This window comes from Oenanthe melanoleuca, chromosome 2, assembly GCF_029582105.1.
Source record: "Oenanthe melanoleuca isolate GR-GAL-2019-014 chromosome 2, OMel1.0, whole genome shotgun sequence".
NCBI lineage: Eukaryota > Metazoa > Chordata > Aves > Passeriformes > Muscicapidae > Oenanthe > Oenanthe melanoleuca.
In genome coordinates, this window is record NC_079335.1 from 70,272,956 (window position 1) to 70,290,934 (window position 17,979).

General features: G+C 40.5%; 1 protein-coding gene and 1 non-coding gene across 7 annotated transcripts in view; one reads left to right on the forward strand and one right to left on the reverse strand.

Annotated features, from left to right (window-relative positions):
• SEMA5A (semaphorin 5A) overlaps positions 1-17,979 on the reverse strand; it is a 356,553-nt gene that overhangs the window by 308,278 nt on the left and 30,296 nt on the right. For 2 of the 6 annotated variants that reach the window (XM_056483466.1, XM_056483462.1), the window contains exon 1: positions 859-1,083. The exons of 1 other annotated variant lie outside the window; for it this stretch is intronic. The gene's annotated coding sequence lies outside the window, so the exon portion shown is untranslated. Of the gene's footprint in view, positions 1-393; positions 678-858; positions 1,084-13,007; positions 13,056-17,979 lie in introns of those variants that run through there. 3 more of the 6 variants (XM_056483464.1, XM_056483460.1, XM_056483461.1) reach the window with 3 other exon arrangements.
• On the forward strand, positions 5,299-5,367 carry LOC130250458 (small nucleolar RNA SNORD123). The gene has a single exon (XR_008839985.1). It is a non-coding gene; the product is annotated as a small nucleolar RNA SNORD123 (small nucleolar RNA).

Sequence of the window (17,979 nt, forward strand, 5' to 3'; positions counted from 1 at the left end):
ATACAACAAACTCTAACAGTTGTCATTTATCTGGTAAGCAATCCTCACAGAACGACAGACTACACAACTGACTGAGGTGTTTCCATCTGCATCGTTGCGGAATGCTGAACTCTAACTCCCCATTTCAGAAAGTGCCGAAATGCAGACACGCCACAGAGCAAAGACAGTCCAGTCAAATAAAACAGCGAGAATAAAAGCACATCGAGCATTCAGATCATAGTACGCGAACATCCCACAGAAAACACACGTTTCTTAGCCAACTGCCGGTGCCTTTCACGCCACTTCTACTCTCACCAGAAGATGAGCCTGAGCAAACTTCACGTGCTGAAGTGTGCCAAAACCCTCCGAATCGTTCCAGAGCCAGGCAGCCGGGGCTCGGCGACAGCAACGCACCTCACTCTGCTGGGCGAGACCGCGCTCCCCCGGCCGCGACCCCGAGGGCGAGAGCGGCGCGGGGGTCCCGCTGCCGGAGCGCCCGCGGTCCGCTTCCAGCCCCTCTGGAGATGCGGCTCCCTGTCCGTGTGCAAACAGCACCGTCTTCGGGGAGAAGGGCGGCCCGTTCTGAAAGGCTCGGTGGACTTTCGGAGGTGGGGCCGGCCAATGCCCGAGACGGGCTCGGAGCGCCGGCAGCGCTCCCGGCACCGGAGCCCGGCACAGCGGCGCTCCGCTCCGCCTCGCTGCCGGCTCCCCCTGCCGGCTCCCCGCGCCGCTCCCGCCCGGCCCCGGCCCCGAGCCCCCGCTACCCCGGGGCGCAGCGCCGCGGAGCGCCGAGAGGCGGCACGGTCACGGACGGGGCGGAGGGACCGCGCCATGCCCGCAGCCCCAGCCGGCGGGGAGGGGAGAGGGGCGGCGGGTTACCTGGAGGCGCCGAGGGCTGCTCGCCGCAGGCGGGCGGGCGGGCGGGGCTCCCCGCCGCGCTGGTGCCCGCTCCCCGCTCACGCTTCCATGGCCCCGCAGAGCCGCCCGCTCCCCGCTCGCTCGCCCGCTCCAAGTTTGCGGCGCGGCAGCTGCGCGCCTCGCCCGGCGGCCGGACCCAGCGCCCCGCCGCGGGGGCGGAGCAGCGCGGCCGCCCGGCCCCGGCGGTGCGGTGCGGGACACGGCACGGCTCGGCACGGCTCGGCACGGCACGGCTCGTCCCGCAGCCGGCGCTGCCCCGGGCTGGGGCGATCTCGCATTACTCCCTGCCCTCCCCCGCTCTCCCCCCTCCGGGCCAGCTGAGAAGTTGCAACTGGTTGAGATATTTGTCCTTGGGGTTTGGGTTTTTTATTTTTATTTCCTTTTATTCCTTAATCACCGCAGCTCACAAAAACATGACCTGAGGCTGCTCCTTTACCATCAGATCTGAGCAGGGGAGCCTCAGCGCCAGTACAACCAAGCACAACAAATCCTGGGAAGCTGCAGCCAGCGGCAGCAGGAGGGAGTGGGGCGGTGGGACACGGGCAGCGCCGCCGGTGCCGGGTCCGCAGGGGCTCCGCGGGGCTCCGGGGCCGGGCAATGTACCAAAACCGGGGAGCAGCAGATAGAGAAGGCGAAGGAGAGCTGGGCACCAGCCACTGCCCCGGGATGGAATGGGCACGGGAGCGCCCCGGGAGCTCCCCAGCTGCGCGCCCCCCGCTCCCCGCACCGCTCTGCCGCCGTGCCACAGCCGGCCAGGCAGCCTCAGTGTCCCGCCCCGGGGTCCGGCGAGGAGACGCGTAGGCAACAGCAGCCCCGCACCAGCCCCGGCCCCAGCGCGGTGCTATTTCTGCCGCCACGTAAGAGCTCCGGCGAGTCCCTCTCCGCCCCCTCCAGTCCCCTCCCTCCCCCCCCAGCACGATCGACGTGTCAGCCCCAAAAGTTCATTTCCAGGCCCTGGGAGAGTCCCCCGTGGAGGTCCCGGGGCGTGCGTGGGACAGTGAGACGTGGCACTGCGGGGCCGGGGCGCGCAGGCATCTCCCCAGGTACGTGCGTTCGCATTTTCGCGCTCACCAGGTTTCCGGCGCATGCCTTTGTATTTTGTCAGCTCACCTGTATTAAACCAGGAGGTTATTCTCGTTCGTATGTTCATTGCAATTAATTCCATCAGAGTTGGGTTTTTTTCTTTTATTACAGCATTTGCGCATTTCTACTACAAACTGCAGCAGAAACTGACTTTCGTTGTTCACAGCAAGACCTCTATTCAGAAGACGAAAAGCAGTAAGAGTTTATTAAAACAAACAAAACCATGGAATTCATCCATGGTTAATCCTATAAAAATTAGCTAATTAAAACAACTAGCATCAAAACTTATCAGCAAGCCAAATGTTGCAAATCCAAATTACCTTAAACTTCCAGCGCAAGGGAGGTTTTTACTTTGGCTAGGATATAAAATTAACTTGTTCAAGTAGAAACGCTAACAAAAGTTTGAAATTATAATTAAAATGAAGTCCTGGAATTTGAGACATTTTTTCTGATTACTTGTTGGTATTAGAAAAAAATAACCCAAATACTAAATGCAAACATTTTTTTTCCATAAAGTCATGTAACCCTGACAGTCAATGATGTTTCCTTATTTATAACAATAGAGTTTAGAGAAGCCACTACTGTAATTACTGTAATGCCTGGGGTCACTTTCTCGTGTGATTTCCCTCTGGTCTAGAAAATACTTGTACAGAAAGTATAAGATTTCATTTTACATCTAAAAGTTGCCATCAAAGTAAGTGCAGATATAAGATGATCCACATATCCACACTGTTAACTTCCTTGGAGGGTTAACACTCCAAGATATGAAGTCATATCTTCAGACCACCAAGTCCTACACTTTTTATGTACCTCCACCTATTACAATACATTCAGACTTTCTTTTCAAACAGGAGGTATATCTGTTTTCTCCAACTGCTGTTTAAAAAAAAAAAAATATCCCTACTTTATCTGTGAAAAGTAAGCACCCTGTATCCAAAACCAACTGCCAGCAAAAAACCTATCAAAATTCTAGCACCTTGAGTGATGTACATTTTAGCCTCTAAAAATTCCTCTGCAGTTTGGCTGCAAAACAATAGGCATATAAGTTAAAATAAACTCACCACATTTCTATCTTTATATCATACTGTGTTCATGACATGCACTACATTCTAAGAAAAATTCCACTGGAATCATGTTGACTGTATATCACCCACAGAGCATTCAAGTCATGGGCTTTATAGTTCTGTGCCAGTTTCTTGGAAGAAAAATCATGATGTCAGTGCTTAATTTCATTTAATTTTATTTTAAAAGTTCAAGGGCAAAGATGTCTGAAAGTGCCTGTGAAGTTAACTATGTTTGAAATAAGGGTACAAAATGTAACATTTTTAACGTTACATGTAACTCTATGCTATGTCTAAATTATAGAGTTAAACTTGATGAATGAGCGAGCCCAGCAATTTTAGGTGATGCAATCCCCAGACGTTCCCTTGCAAGTAGGCACTGAGGGTTTTTTGTTTCTTCACGAGCTGCACAGTTGTGTCTCAATCCTAGGCTAAGCTTCAGTGTGTTACTATATCCAAAATAAATAAGGATATTCTAATAGAATCTAGGAATATTATGATAAGGGCAAGGGAGAAAGCAGCCAAAGCCAAAGGAAGGGGGAAAAAAAAAAAAAAAAACTCTTAGAAGACCAAGTCGATTGCATCCACCTTTTCCAGTATTGAGCTCCTCCTCCTCCTCTCCCTCATATTTTCCTGACATTGTATTTCTCCCTGTTAGTAATTTTTGATCTCTCCTTCCAACAAAATAGAGCTCAGCATATTAAGGGATGGCAGCATGTGGAAGCAGTAAAGGTACTGCAGTTGGAAGAGGAAAGGCTGCACAGCACCTTCAGGCTTTTGGCCAGTTTGGTGGGAAGCCAGATTTCAGCTTGTTCCTGCGGTGGCAGGATATAAGGAGTGTTAGAAAGCAGGGAAGGGGGTGGATTTCCATCTGTTTAGGTGGGAAAGTCACAGTGTAAGGGAAGGCCTGTCTCCACACTACCCATCAAAAGCACCTTGGATAGTAAGCATCTCTCTCACCCTTTAGAAAAACAAAGTCAGAAACAGTAAATTAAAAGTTTAAGTAGAGTTAAAAAGAAAAAGGAAACAGAAAAGGAAGAAATTAATTTCAGTAAAACTGAACCTTGAGTTATGCTTCCATCACAGGGAAAGGACTTTGCTTTCTTCATGATCACAGAGTTCAAAGTCTATTACCACTGCATGTTGCTTTTTCCAGACCATTGAAAACATTAGTCATTTTTTGTTTAATTCATGAGAAACGGGCAGAGGAAAACTTTGAAGTCTCACAGTTAATTGCCCACTTTTGTGTTTCCTAACCACATCAGTTATTACTGAGGAGAAGCCCTTCTGGTGACCAGAGCCTTTCCAGAGCAGACCAGGCAGGAGAATGGTGCATACAAACAAACACCCTTTCCTGAATCAATTATTAAGAACAGAAAGTTGTGCAGTCTGGTGTTTTGAATTTACCTGACTTACATAACACTGCTGAAATACCTAATCATCAGATCTACATTACTGTTTCTTTCTTCTTTCCCACTGAGATTCAGGAAAGTATTTGCCCTGCTACATTTGAGTTGAGCAAGCCCTTAACATTCCTGCCTACATCATTTTTCAAGGCTGGATCATCACCAGTCTGAAACATTTAAATACCAGGGACTTGTGATGTTGTTATGTGTAACAATAGGAATGACATCTTCATCCCAGGAGAACAGATGACCTGGAGGATTTCAGTTTGCCATCCTCATCCTTAGATGGGCCTGGAAGGGAAGTACTGTTAAAAAGGCCAGGAAAGGCTGTAGCTATGTAATGCCCAGTAGGCAATGTCAGACTGAGCATCACTTTAATTGTCCTAGCAAATAGGGAAGTAAATGCCAATAGTTGCAAACTTTGTTGTTTTCCATTAACTTACTGTCACACATTAAGTTCTCTATTTAAAGGTTAAGCTGACTGGTCTCCATAATATCTATGAATTAGGAAAAGCTAGATGAGAGTCTAAAACTTGGCTTTTGAGACCTATACATTCTTCTGATGGGTTTATATTTACCATTTGTGATCAAAAGATAATAAAGTAATAGTTCTCATGGCATTTCTATTATTAAGGCTCTTTATGAAACAGAATGGTTTATTTTATGAATGCATAAGATATTTTCAACCCAGCTATATAAATAAACGTGCACTTAATTTCATAAATCTGTGACCTGATTTTTAGTAATTGCTGCTTTCTTTCCATTAAAGTCTCTGACAGATAAAGAAGTTATTATATGAGTTCTAAAAAAGGGCCATCTAATTTCAAGTCTCTAAAAGTAGTTATGTATTTGGTGAAAATGATGAATTCTTGGGTACTGATTCATGTGATCTGAAAATGCCATCCATTTCCTGATTCACCTTTTTATTTCCTCCAGGAAAAAAATAATATTTTACAAAGAATAACATCAGTCAAAAAATTTTTATGTGTCTGTTTTTCTATCTTTCAGCCAATTCCCTGAGCTGATACTTTCAAAATGAAGAGGAAGATAGGAGTGAGAATGAAGAATGCCTTGAAGAAATCTAGTTATAAAGTTTGAGGGGTAGAAATAATAACTCTGGTCTCTTACATAGACCAGAATTTAGACTGAAATGGTGTAAAGTTACAAACCTGAGACATAAGGGCTATTAAATTTGAATAAATATTCACAGACTTTTAAATTAATACATAATAAAAATATTTGCTTTTTTCCCTCTACTTTGGATGGTAATATATTCTGCTGCCTTACACAACTTTCTTATATAGTCTAAGTTTCCAGGTTTTTTGATATTAGCCCCAAGACACCTCTTCAAACTAAGCCAGGGTACATATTAGCAATCCATTAGTTGCTCCTCTCTGTCTCCTTGTCCCTAATCATTAATATTGAATTCCTGTGTTATTACAACACCCAGCAGTACGAGTGGAATTTGGGTAGAGAGCACACACACACCCACACACACAAATATAAATTAAAAATATAAATATAAATATAAATATAAATATAAATATAAATATAAATATAAATATAAATATAAATATAAATATAAATATAAATATAAATATAAATATAAATATAAATATAAATTAAATAAATATAATCACTGTCAAGGTCTAAAACACAGCTCATCTAGACTTCAGATTGTGCTGGACTTTTTGGGCATGAGTGGATAGAGAGGATACTTGGCATAACTCCTGTTTTTATGGAATTAGACTTTCACAATTTCTAAAAGGAATTCTAACCAGCTGTGAAGTCCTCATAACTCAGACAACATTTCTGTGGCACTGACCTAGCACTAGGAGCCCTATAACAAGCTTACCAAGTGAGTGGAATTGTCTGTGATATTTATTTAATTTAATAGCAAATTCTCAAAGTAGGCCAACATCTAAGTGACTTTTAAAAAGTGATTTATCTAAATTAGTGCAAACCCCTGTATGAACCTTATTGTTTTGCTTTGAGCATATCTTAAATCCACTAAAAAATGCATGTAAATTAAATAGACTAACAAAAAAAAAAAAGACTAATCAGTAATTGGTTTTCTTATAAAGAGTTTGACTGTCTTTAATGAGAGTTCATTTACCCCTTTAGTTAAGCACAGACGTCTTATTTATGTGACCAAGATCTCACTCACTCTCTGCCTTTTCACTCTTTTAGACTGACAGGGAACACAGTAAGGTAGATGTACTTGTCAAGAGGGGTTTTGTAGGAAGGAAGAGTCAGCATCTTAACAAGCTCTGTGACATACTGTAAGCATTTTTCCAGCCATGCACTTCCTGCCAGATCATTTGATAGCAGCAATGAAAGTTACAAGTCCAGTTCAAGTGATATTTTCCTCAGTTGCTCCTACACTGTGTTCCTGTTAGGAAAGACCTAGATGGCATTGGTTAGACCCAGTCTTTGTAATCTGAAGTTGTTACACAGCAAAATGCTTGGCAATTGAAAGTGGCTATAGAAGCAGTAGTAGGCAACGACAAAAGAGAAAATAAATTAAAAACTAGTGAGTGTTTGCTACTGAGAAATAAAAACAAGTAACCAGCACACACATACCCATGTACTCTACAAACCCTACTGTATTTAGTTATTTTGATGATCTTACTCAGACACTAAAGCACCCTCCTCACAGTCTGGTCTCCTGTTTTGTTGCTAGTTTAATTCAGGCCAGACTAGAGCAATGAGAGTATAAGGAGGTACCTATGTCTTTTTCAACTTGGAAGGAAGCCCAGCCCTCTGTTCTACAAAGTTTTTGTGCATCTTGGCATCATTTGAGAATTTAGCAAGTGTCATTTTTTGAATGTGTTTCAAAAGTTGCCTGTAAGCACTACCAAAAATCTATTAAGAAACTGAGCTGAACTCTCTGCTGCCAGACTTTAAGCCTTCATTTTGATCTTGGTCCCATAGTGATCCCTAAAATAAAGAGATCCTCCATTTCCCAAACAGCTGTGAACTTTGCTGGAAAAGTAAAGAACATCCATTTATTGCAGGCAGACCATTTAAAAGTGCACAGCTATTTTCTACTATGAGTTGTTTTTTTCATTCTTATATTTACAAATCAGCCTGCATTGTGACATTGTCAGCTCAGGATATAAGCAAGGTTATATTCCCTAGTGAACAAAAATTGGAAGTAGTAGCACTGCAGGAAGATGGAAATGGGATACTTGGTGATATTGAATTCAGTTATATTGGATTTTATGGCAAGATTCTGATAGTGGAGGGGCTACAGGTGTGGCTTCTCTGAGAAGCCACTAGAAGGTTCCTTTATGTCCAACAAAGCCAATGCCAGCTGGCTCTGAGATAGACACACCTCTGGCCAGGGCTGAGCCCAGCAGTGATGGTGGCAGCACCTCTGGGATGTAATACTTAAGAAAGAAAAAAAGTTATTGCGCAAAAGTAATTGTGGCCAGAGAAGAGAGGAGTGAGAATATTGTCCTTATCTCAACCCATGAGCCCTTCATGATATCTTTTCTCCCCTGCCCACCTGAGGAGGGGAGTGACAGACTGGCTTTGGTGCATACCCAGTATCTAACTAGGGTCAATTCACCCAGTTTTACTACCTAACATTTGAGTGCCTGACTTACTGCCCTCAGCAATAATTAGTATTCTGCATAGTATAAGTTCAGTTATTAAATATGTAGCCTTCCTTTCCATAGCCTGAAAACATTGTAGTTATTGAAATTATTTAAATCAGAAGTATCATGTTCAAAATATTTTTTTTCTTTATATTTTGAGTAATAGAAACTGCTTTGTTAGAAATATTGCATAATAATTGTTTGTTACTGAAAACCTGTAAGAGGAGGGAGTGCCTAGCCTGAGTCTGCTCTAGGAAGCCAGAATTTGACTTTTGAAACCTGAAGTTTCATAAATAAGCCTCCATTGCAGAGTACCCAAGCAGGAGGAGGGATGTGCAGACATGCTATTGAAGAGGAAAAAAACCACTATTTTTTGCACTTAGGCCAAGCTTTAATTCAATTACTGACTAGTTTTACTACTTTTTAGACTTGGGGGTTCATTAAAGACACAAGGTGAGAGGAAGGAGACCGAAACCCATGCTAGCCTTGAAAGTCCACAGTCATGCTTTAAAGAGTACCAGAAAATAGCAAAAGGAAACCAAGAGCTAGTTTCTGCACACCTTGAAATGCCTCTTGTTTCTAGTGGACACTGTCAATCCAGAGCAGAAGCTGAGGGCTGGCAGGGGGGTTGGTGTGTGCACTGATCCTGCTGCTTAAACAAAATAAGGCTGTTCACTGTTTGTTCTTCCATCAGCCATATGTTTACAGAGAATTCAATGGCTAAAATTTTAAAAATAGTTGTAGCACGACAAAACTGTTAATGAAATAGTTTGCATAAAAATGTCAGATTTCAATCGGGTTTGTCAGCAGGGGATAGAGATTTTAATTAAAAACACAAGAGTGAGTAAAGGAAGAAATACACAGGAGCTACATGGCTAATGCTGTCTTCTTTATTGTAATGATTTCTTCCTTAAGCTATTAAAACGAAGACATTGATAATTGGACTCAGTTGAAAAATGGAAAAAAGTACTTAATTATCCCAAGAAAAAAATAACATTCATCCAACTGCAACTCAAAACCTCCATGCCTGCCACCATCCTTGATTTTCACAAAAATAGGCTATGTATTATGTCCCAGAGACACAGCAGCTTGGACCAGAAGATAAAAACTAACTGAAATGTTAAGGACTTTTCTGAGAGAAAGTCTCCCCAAAGGTGTTCATTTTGAGTAAAAGTAGATAACAGGCACAAAGGAAAAGACACATTCATTCCAAAGTGTGCATGCATGGGACAATAGCAAGCAGTTGCTCAACGTGGTAGACAATTGGCAGTTTTTGGTTATAGCAAGATAAATAATGTAACAACCAAGAAAAAAATACCAAAAACAAACAAACAAACAAAAAAACAAACAACAACAACAACAACAAAAAAAAAAAAAAAAAAAAAAAAAAAAAAAAAAAAAAAGAAAACCCAAAAAAGTCAATCTGACAATATTCATTAGCATCAGCTTCTGGGAGAGTTTTACATAGTCGTTTCTCCATAAGACAAAAGCATATGCACTGTCACAGCAGCTGCACATGGAAGCAAGAAGCTCTGTGGAAAGATAAGTGAGGACTGTTTTTCCCTAGGCTGTCTCCTGTGTCTGAATGGTGACACCCTCAGCTCCTCCTGCTTTCCATACCCTGGAAGAGGTGTGAACTATGTTCCTCCATCCCTCATAATCTTGCTGCTTCCACCATGTTCTCTGGCATCTTTGGAGAAAATAAGCACAGCCAGCTCCCTATGATATAATCGATTTTATTGCCTTTTTACTTCAGGTTGTTCAGTAAAGAACCTCAGGCTTTCTCTAAAGTTTTCTAGACTATTCACATCGTTACTTCTTTTGTTTTAGGGAGGAAACTGGAGAGATGTTCTATTATTTGAGGGAAAAACTGCATGAACTGGAAAAATCCTGTATGGTCATAAATGCTTTCACTCAGCTGCTGTGATCAAAAGCAATGTGAATGGAGGGAATACTGCTGTTTTATAATTTTATTTCACAATGTTTGAGGAAATTAATTTCCAAACTGTTCTATTCAACATTTGATGTTTGATGTTCCCAGGGTCAGCAGATATGGAGCTGCAATCAGGAATACCCTAGATATTCCTTACAGCAGATTATCAGGCACAGGCTCCCACTTGGCTGATTAAGCAGTATTGTTCTTCTCTAGATGCAGTAAGAACACCTGTAAGCATTTTGAAGTTTTGTTAAAAAACAAATACTTGGGAAAGTTTGTTGTTTTTTTTTTCCTGACTTCAGCGGGAACAAGAATGGGTTGTAGCATTTCTGGGTTGATACAACCAAGAGCCTTTTAAGGAAATGAAGTGCCTACAATTTTCTTGCACACCAGTGGGATTTGCAATTAAAAGAAAACTAATAGATAGTATAAATAAATAAAGCTCAAAGTTCCTGCTGTATTTAGTAGCATCTTGCAGTACACTGCAAGTCTTAAAAGTGACACAGCATGAAAAATATCCTTTAAACCTGAATCAATTACATTCTGCTTGGAACTCCCTATGAAGAATCACACAAAACAGAATTCAAATGCATATTCTGCATAGCAAATGCAACTGAAAAATCAGCAGGAAAGAACCTAGAGTGTGCCAAAATGCTCCTTGGATTTGTTAGCTGGGATCATGAAAGAAAATCAAAATTGAGTCTTTTCATTTCAAATGATAGCATTCCTTTCAGTTCTCAAATTCAGATCACTCATCCAAAATTACAGATAACTAACATATATCCTATGTTGCCTAACTGTTCAACATCAAGAGTACTGGGAGGTTTTATCTATTTAAGAGCACACTAATACAGGTGACTGCTGATAATGTGTTGTCATCCACAAATACCATACCTGAGGAAACCACAGATGAGTTTATATCTGTGTATTTACTCAGTGGTTAGCACAACAGGACTCTGGTTTCATTTGGATCTACCAACGGCATTTATGTTATAGCAAAAAAAAATCAATGACAGCTCTTCTGTTTGATAGAAAGTTACACACTGTGATTTGCTGTGGAGACTGCTACAGATAAACTTTAGAAATCTGATGGGGAAAAAAGCCAAAGATGTTCAGCTATTATAACCAGATACAGAGAATACCTTAGCACTGCCAAGACCTAGGAATGGAGTGTCTAATTATATCTGATTAAAATATCCTTTAGGGTATATTTGGTTTCTCAGAAATTGATTACCTAACAAACATACGTCTTTACTTGTATTTTTTTTTTTTTTTCTTATAGCTCCCTTCTTTGTAACAGGGAGTGCTGAAGAACAAGTCTTGCTGATTGTTTTGAGGGTTTTTTTTTCTGGTAACATTATAAAAGAAAATGCATTTTACTAAAGCCTGTGGAAAATGCAATTTGTTATGTCACAGCAATCACTCAGCATGTGTGCAGCTGGGTTTGATGATACCAGACTCTGCTTGTTATAAAACCAGCAGCAATGGCCTCAAGGAGGGAAGGGTAGATGAAGAAAGACTGATGGCTTGGGGGCTCAAACTGGTTTGGGTTATCAGGAGCTAAAAGGGAATGTTTTAACTTGCCAATGAATTGCTATTCCAGTGCCAAGGCAGAGGAGTAGAGGCCAAATTAACATCTCATGCCTCATTTCAAACACATTCCCCGTATTTACCAAAGTCCTTTTGATTATTTTAGAATAGAAAAGTTCGGGGGGGGGTGGGGGAGGAATGTTGTGCTACGTATATATCACTTAAAGCACTTTCTAAAAAGATTAGTAAAAGCATAAAAAGAAATACTGGATTTTCACTGGACCTTGTCATGGGACAACTTCAGTTCCACCCACTTAAAAGAAAGCAGTACAGCACTTCAGAAAATTCATCAATGCCCCACTTGTTTATATTAGTTCAATCCAAGGTGACCTGATTAGAAAAGCTTCATCTTGGAAAAAAACAAGAGGCTTGCACCACTGTCTGGATCGAAACAGAAAAACTTGTATCCCTCCAAATGTTTGTTATTGCTATCTTAACACTGAAAACAGTGAAAGCACAACAGATCCATCTCAACAAGGCTGACTCCACCAACATCCCACCAATGCTGGACCAGGAGCTCAGACAGTGCTGTTGCTCTGGAATCACTTTTTACCTGATCTCTGAACAACTGATGAACAAGCATACAACAAACTGCAAGTTCTTCAGTGGATGGTAATAAGAGACAAGAACAACATTTAACAAGAATCAAAACTCCCTTCAAATCTCACCCTATGGCATCTCCTGATTCTGTCTGATAGCTGGGAGAACACAGACTCTGAGCTCAGCTCCGCAGTAGAGAACCAAGAACAAAGAAGGAAAGCTGGAAATGCTTCACAGAGTTTATTCACCAGTGTGGGTGCTTACTTTTTATAGCCCTGTTTTTCTTTAGGGCTGGAGGACTGTTTGGTACAAAGGAAAAATAATTTAAAGAGAAGCAGAGATTAAAAGCAAGAAGATGAGGAAAAGCAGAAAGATTTAAAAATAAAACAAACAAAGAAAATGAAGGGTGAGGAAAAAAGGAAAAGGCAAAATTATGTTGTCCTTCATTGTATCAACTGAATAATAAAATGTTTCCTTAGTACTATGCTGGAAATCCGTCCACCCTTTGCCAAACTACATTCAGTTAGTCCATCCACCCAGAGCACTCAAATTCTTCAGTGTAAGAGATGAAATAGGGCAATATCTGACCTAATTAACCTGTCTGATGGTCACTCACATGAGATTCCTAAGAAGGACCTAAGCAAGGCAAGCATACAACAGCCCATCAGTGATTAATGGCTTTCAGACATCCAGTACATTTACACAGTCCTTCACAGATCTATGTTTCCAAAATTTCTTCCATCACTCAAGCATCTGCAGCCTTCTAGGCTGAGGAATGCCACAGCTGAGGAGTGCTTCCAAGGTTGCACTCCCTTTTGTTTTGAACAGCTTCCCACCTGGTTTCCCTCATCATTGTATCATAAGGCAAAGGGATTTGTCATTACCTACTTACCCTCTCCAGACCACATACACTTCTCTGAATCTCAATTTTCTGTCTGTCCTGAAACAAGAGGGATCAAAAATGTAAGCAGCCTTTAAGGCTTAGGCATGCTATGGATTTGCATAGTACTGAACTCAGATAGAAGCAATAGGAGGTTATCTTGGTTGCTCTCTATCCTGTTCTGCTAATTCCTAACATTCAGTACTTATTTTGACCACCACTGAGAGCTGAGCTGATGTTTTCACAAAAGTAGCTATTGCAATTCCAGTATCTTGTTCCTGAGTGACAGCAGCAAGTTCAGAATCCATCATTCTTGTGAAGTTAGGATTGCTTCCTTCTCTCTGGGTGCCATTATAGTTGCATACATGGAATTTCACCTCCTCTCTTATCATCCATTCACTCCACATTCTGAGGTCTTTCTCCAGAATTTGTAGTTGCTCTTCATCTTTGCTACCCAAAATTATTCCACATCATCTGCATGTGCTTAAGTATCTCTTGCAGTATATAAAGAATAACAGATGAATTTTCATCAGATTGTATTAAACAGAAAAGCTAAAATTAGTATGACGAGCACTTGAGAAGAATGCAACAAAATGCTATGCCTACAAATTAAAGCAGCATTCCACTGATCTTTGGTGGAGTTGGGAAAAAACCTACAAGACTTGTGATTACCACTTTTTTACAGAGAGTTTTGGTTTCCAAACAATTTTCTACAACTTGGATTATTTTTTTGATCAGCAGGATCAGAATGGAAGAGACTACTGCCAATTCAGTTTGAAGTGACCATTTTGAGCCATAAGTTTAAGATCTGATGATGAATACTGACAAGACCTTTTTGAGTTTGATGTTTTGACAAAGAAATACAAGAGAGAAGTACAACTGGCATTCATTCAAGTGTTTTTCAACAGCGGTCAGTCAGAGAATCTGGTTCTTTCTAGAGCTCTGCTGAGGTTACTGAGGAGCTGCAAGCAGTACAATGACAGAACTGTACCAGTGAAAACAATTAAGTGTGAATGCACAGTGCCAGACCAGCTCACAGCTTGCAGGTCATTTCAGCTTCTGGTTACAGCTATAACTGGCCACAATTTAAAATGAGTAAGGAGCACACAATACAATACTTATGGTCAATGTCTGCTAAATATTTAAATTTCAGACACTCTTACCTCATAGATAATAGGTTGGCACTTCCCCATTTTTGTCTTCATTTTAACAAAGCAAATAATTTGGGTAAGTTAATTTATATAAAATTTAAATTTCCAAAGTCCCCTCTTTACTATCTGAGGTAAATAAGGAAGACTGATTGAAGAGGTCATGATGAAAAAATAGTGGATGAAGAAATAGCTGGTTTTTGTGGAAAAGCTCAATTAAATTTCTTTGTGTAATAAACCTCTCTGGCTTTTGAAGACGTTGAAAAAATTTGGCATAAATCTTTACAAACAAAAGGAGAAACATAAAAAGTTGTAAAAATTAGAAGAAAACAGAATATTGATGCAAACAAACAGAAAAACAGGAATAATATCCCTTCAAGACACTGGATTATCTTCTGTTATTTCCTATTTTCAGGGATTCAGTTAATGAGTATGAAAGTGTGACTGGGTCATTGTTTCCAGTAGACACAGCAGGTTGACAGCTTCTGCATTTTTTTCCCCATTAGTCAGAGATTTAAGAAAAAAATCTGTACAGGTAATTACTTGGGAGTCAAATTCTATGTTTAACAAGTAGCCAGAGGGCAAGGCTGGGTTTTTAAGAGGAGTTCTTCCCTTTTATTGGTTTAATTCATTGTGGCCTCTGTAGAAGAGTTGTGGCTTTTCATACTGTGAAGGCTCAAACAATTTATATATCAGTCATGATGCAGCAGGCTTCCACCACTATTTTTAGGCTACAAAATTTTTTATGAATAAATAGGAGTGCCACAGAAAATACCCACTCATATCCAGGTCCCAGTTCTTCAAAGTTCAAAGAATTTTTATATCCTATCTTAGAAATATGGCACTAAATCTGTCTATATTATCCATCAAGTATCTGACCATAGCTAAAACAATAATGTGTTGAATAAACTGAGCAATTCTGAATCAGAAGAAGGCTTCAGACTCTTATATGAAAAGATTATGCTTACAGGAAGAAGCAATACATGCAACTAGCCATTTACGGTGAGCCTGTTATCTAAATAATCTAATAAAAATATTACTAAAATTTATAATGGTAACAATGATGATGATGATGATAATAATAATGAAAATCAGAAAATATACACAGAAATCTAAGTGGCTGCACCCCCAGCCCAGGCATGCCCAAAGTGAAGCCGATGTAGGCAAGCATGAGGCACGTGCCCACCAGGCAATTTCCACCACAGTAAAACCAGCTCCCAGGGAGGCAGAGCCAAACACATCCCAAGCCCCCAGGCTGCCATGTGCCCACCAAGGCTGGGACCTTCTGCTGCTGATGGCAAAAATCATATTTACTGGTTAATGACTACAGAAGTTCATAAGTATCTCCTAGCCTTTCAAAACCCATGCATATATGATACTGGATGCCTATGGACATTTCAAAGGGCAGAGAATACATGCAAGGTGTCCCATTCTTGGACTTTTCATGGACCTTCAATTTTGTCAAATGTGGAAGAGAGACTGCAAGAAACCATTAGAACCATCTTACCTTGGTAAATTCAGCTGTAGCTAGCTCTGGTGCCTGCTTACACATGTATCTGTTTCTAAATACATCCAGCTAAAGTGACATCAGAGTCTTCATGGATTTATGCTCATATTATTGAAAAGGTTTTTTGTGCTCCTTTACCTTAAACTGACATGTTCTTTTCCCAATTGTGATGGAGAGCAATTTATTTTCTCCATTTTCCAGTTATCTTTCATTCTTATGTAGACAGTAAAAAAACCTTCCCTTTTCTTTCTTTTTAAGGAAAAAATATCTTTATTCCTTCATCATTTCCTTGTAGGTCACATTTTCTGCACTTCCAATAGTTCTTCCCCTTTCTTTCTGATTCCCTCCTGGTTTCATCTCACCTACAAACTCCATTATCATCTTTACCTGAATGTCTCAGATATTGCTTCATTCCAAACTTCTCTCCCCCAAAATATTACCTTCATAGGGCAAGATCAAGGCATGCCTTGCTGATATGCCCTTGGCTGTCATCTCAAGTTCAGTACAGCTAAAACAGAGTTCTGTCTCTCTCCTTCAAGCCATCTCTTCCCTGCCTCTTCTCCAAATTCTGAAAGCCTCTTCCTCTCCTACTGGTTTCAAACACCCATAACTTGGATGCCAGGTTTAATTTAGACTCTTTGCTATGCTTGAAGAACCATCTCTAAAACTTAGGTTTTTTTCATCCACTGACACTGTTAAAGTTCTCATTAAGGTCACAGTTATTTTACAGCTCACTTACTACACCATCTTGATCCCATAAAAGACATTTTTGTCCTGGGCACATCTATTTATACACTGCTGCCATGATTGTCTTCAAAACCCACCAGTTTGATTTGCTCATGCAGCTCTTTGCAAGATCAGCAGTAGCTATCACGACAAACCAAAAAAAGAAGTCTTTTTTAAAGGCATTGACAGCTATTCTCATTCTATGAATTAATTTTTCATTTATAAATTATTCAAAAATTATTCAAATGAATAAGTTTTCATTTATTTTCCAGGAATGAGCTTCAAGCTTTAATTAGTTCACCTCTTGCCCCATCTGCTTGTTTTTTCGAAAAGCCTATATGGAGTTCCCCATTAGTTTTATTTTTAGGCTTTTCACTTCCCTCATCCTTTCATGCGCATATTGTTGCTGCAGTACCTAGTAATCCTCCCCAGAAACAACTGATAATTATTAATCTGTTATTGTGTCGAAGACAAGCACATTTAATTGACATTGTCTCCTGGAACACTGGTTTGTCTTCAGTTTTTTACCCTCTATTTTGGATGGACAATATGCTCTGTTATGTAGTGAGTGCCTGGTCTGGGCTTGGGTGTCCTAAGAGAAATAATGATGACAAAATTAGTACTTACATTGTATCACACAGAAAGTGAATGATGCAACCCAGAAAATAAATTCCTAAGATAGGATCTTGTACAAGCATTGTAGTTCAGAAAGTTTAGAAAAGCACAAACGTCTGCCAACATTACAATATATTTGTTCTCATTAGAGCTGCAGAGCAGTAGTCCTGCTAAAACTGGTATAATTATGTATAAATGATGTTGGCAGACTTCGCAAAATGTGTCAGAAGGACAGAACCAGATGTTTCCTGCTCTGCATATCCTCAGTAGGTTTTACACCATCAATCTGCAATTAAAAGTGAAGGCCCTTTTGTGTTTCTCTCTTTTTCCTGAAAAGACCATCCTCTAATATTGAACAGAGATGGTACATAGGTTACCAGTTTAGTTTCCAATCACTCATGGTTTCTAGGCAATTCAGCTGATCTGCCTTGTATCAGATGGTACTTATTTCCTTAACCCTTGAATTTATTAAAATTTTAACTCATTTTTCATTTCATTCCTGTTTCCAAAACTTGAGAGCCTAATAATACTTCCACAACTTTCATTCCATCACACCTGTGAGTGTGATGTGTCTCGTATAAGAAGTGATTAAAGAAGCCTGTGCTACTGAATAGAAGCCTATTTCTATTTGCACAGTTTTGGGGTTTTTTTATCTTAGTACTCCCTGTTGTCCATGCCCTCCATAAGTTTTCTTTTGAAGGAACTGCAGTAGCCTGGATTTAGTGGGCACATATTGCAGGTTCAGGCTTTAGCATCATCTCTCTGCATCTTACTCCTGATCTCTGCCATGAAATCCAGCTTTTCTGTTCCCAGTCTCATATAACTTCCTCTATCTATGCTTTTTTTATTATTCCTCAGACTGTAATACTTAATATACTATAATACTTCTATACACTTGCAGATCCCCTTACATAGGGTGACGTAACTTCATATAGTGATGTAATCCTGAAACCTATTTCTCTAAGGATAGTATTTCCTCAAAGCAAAC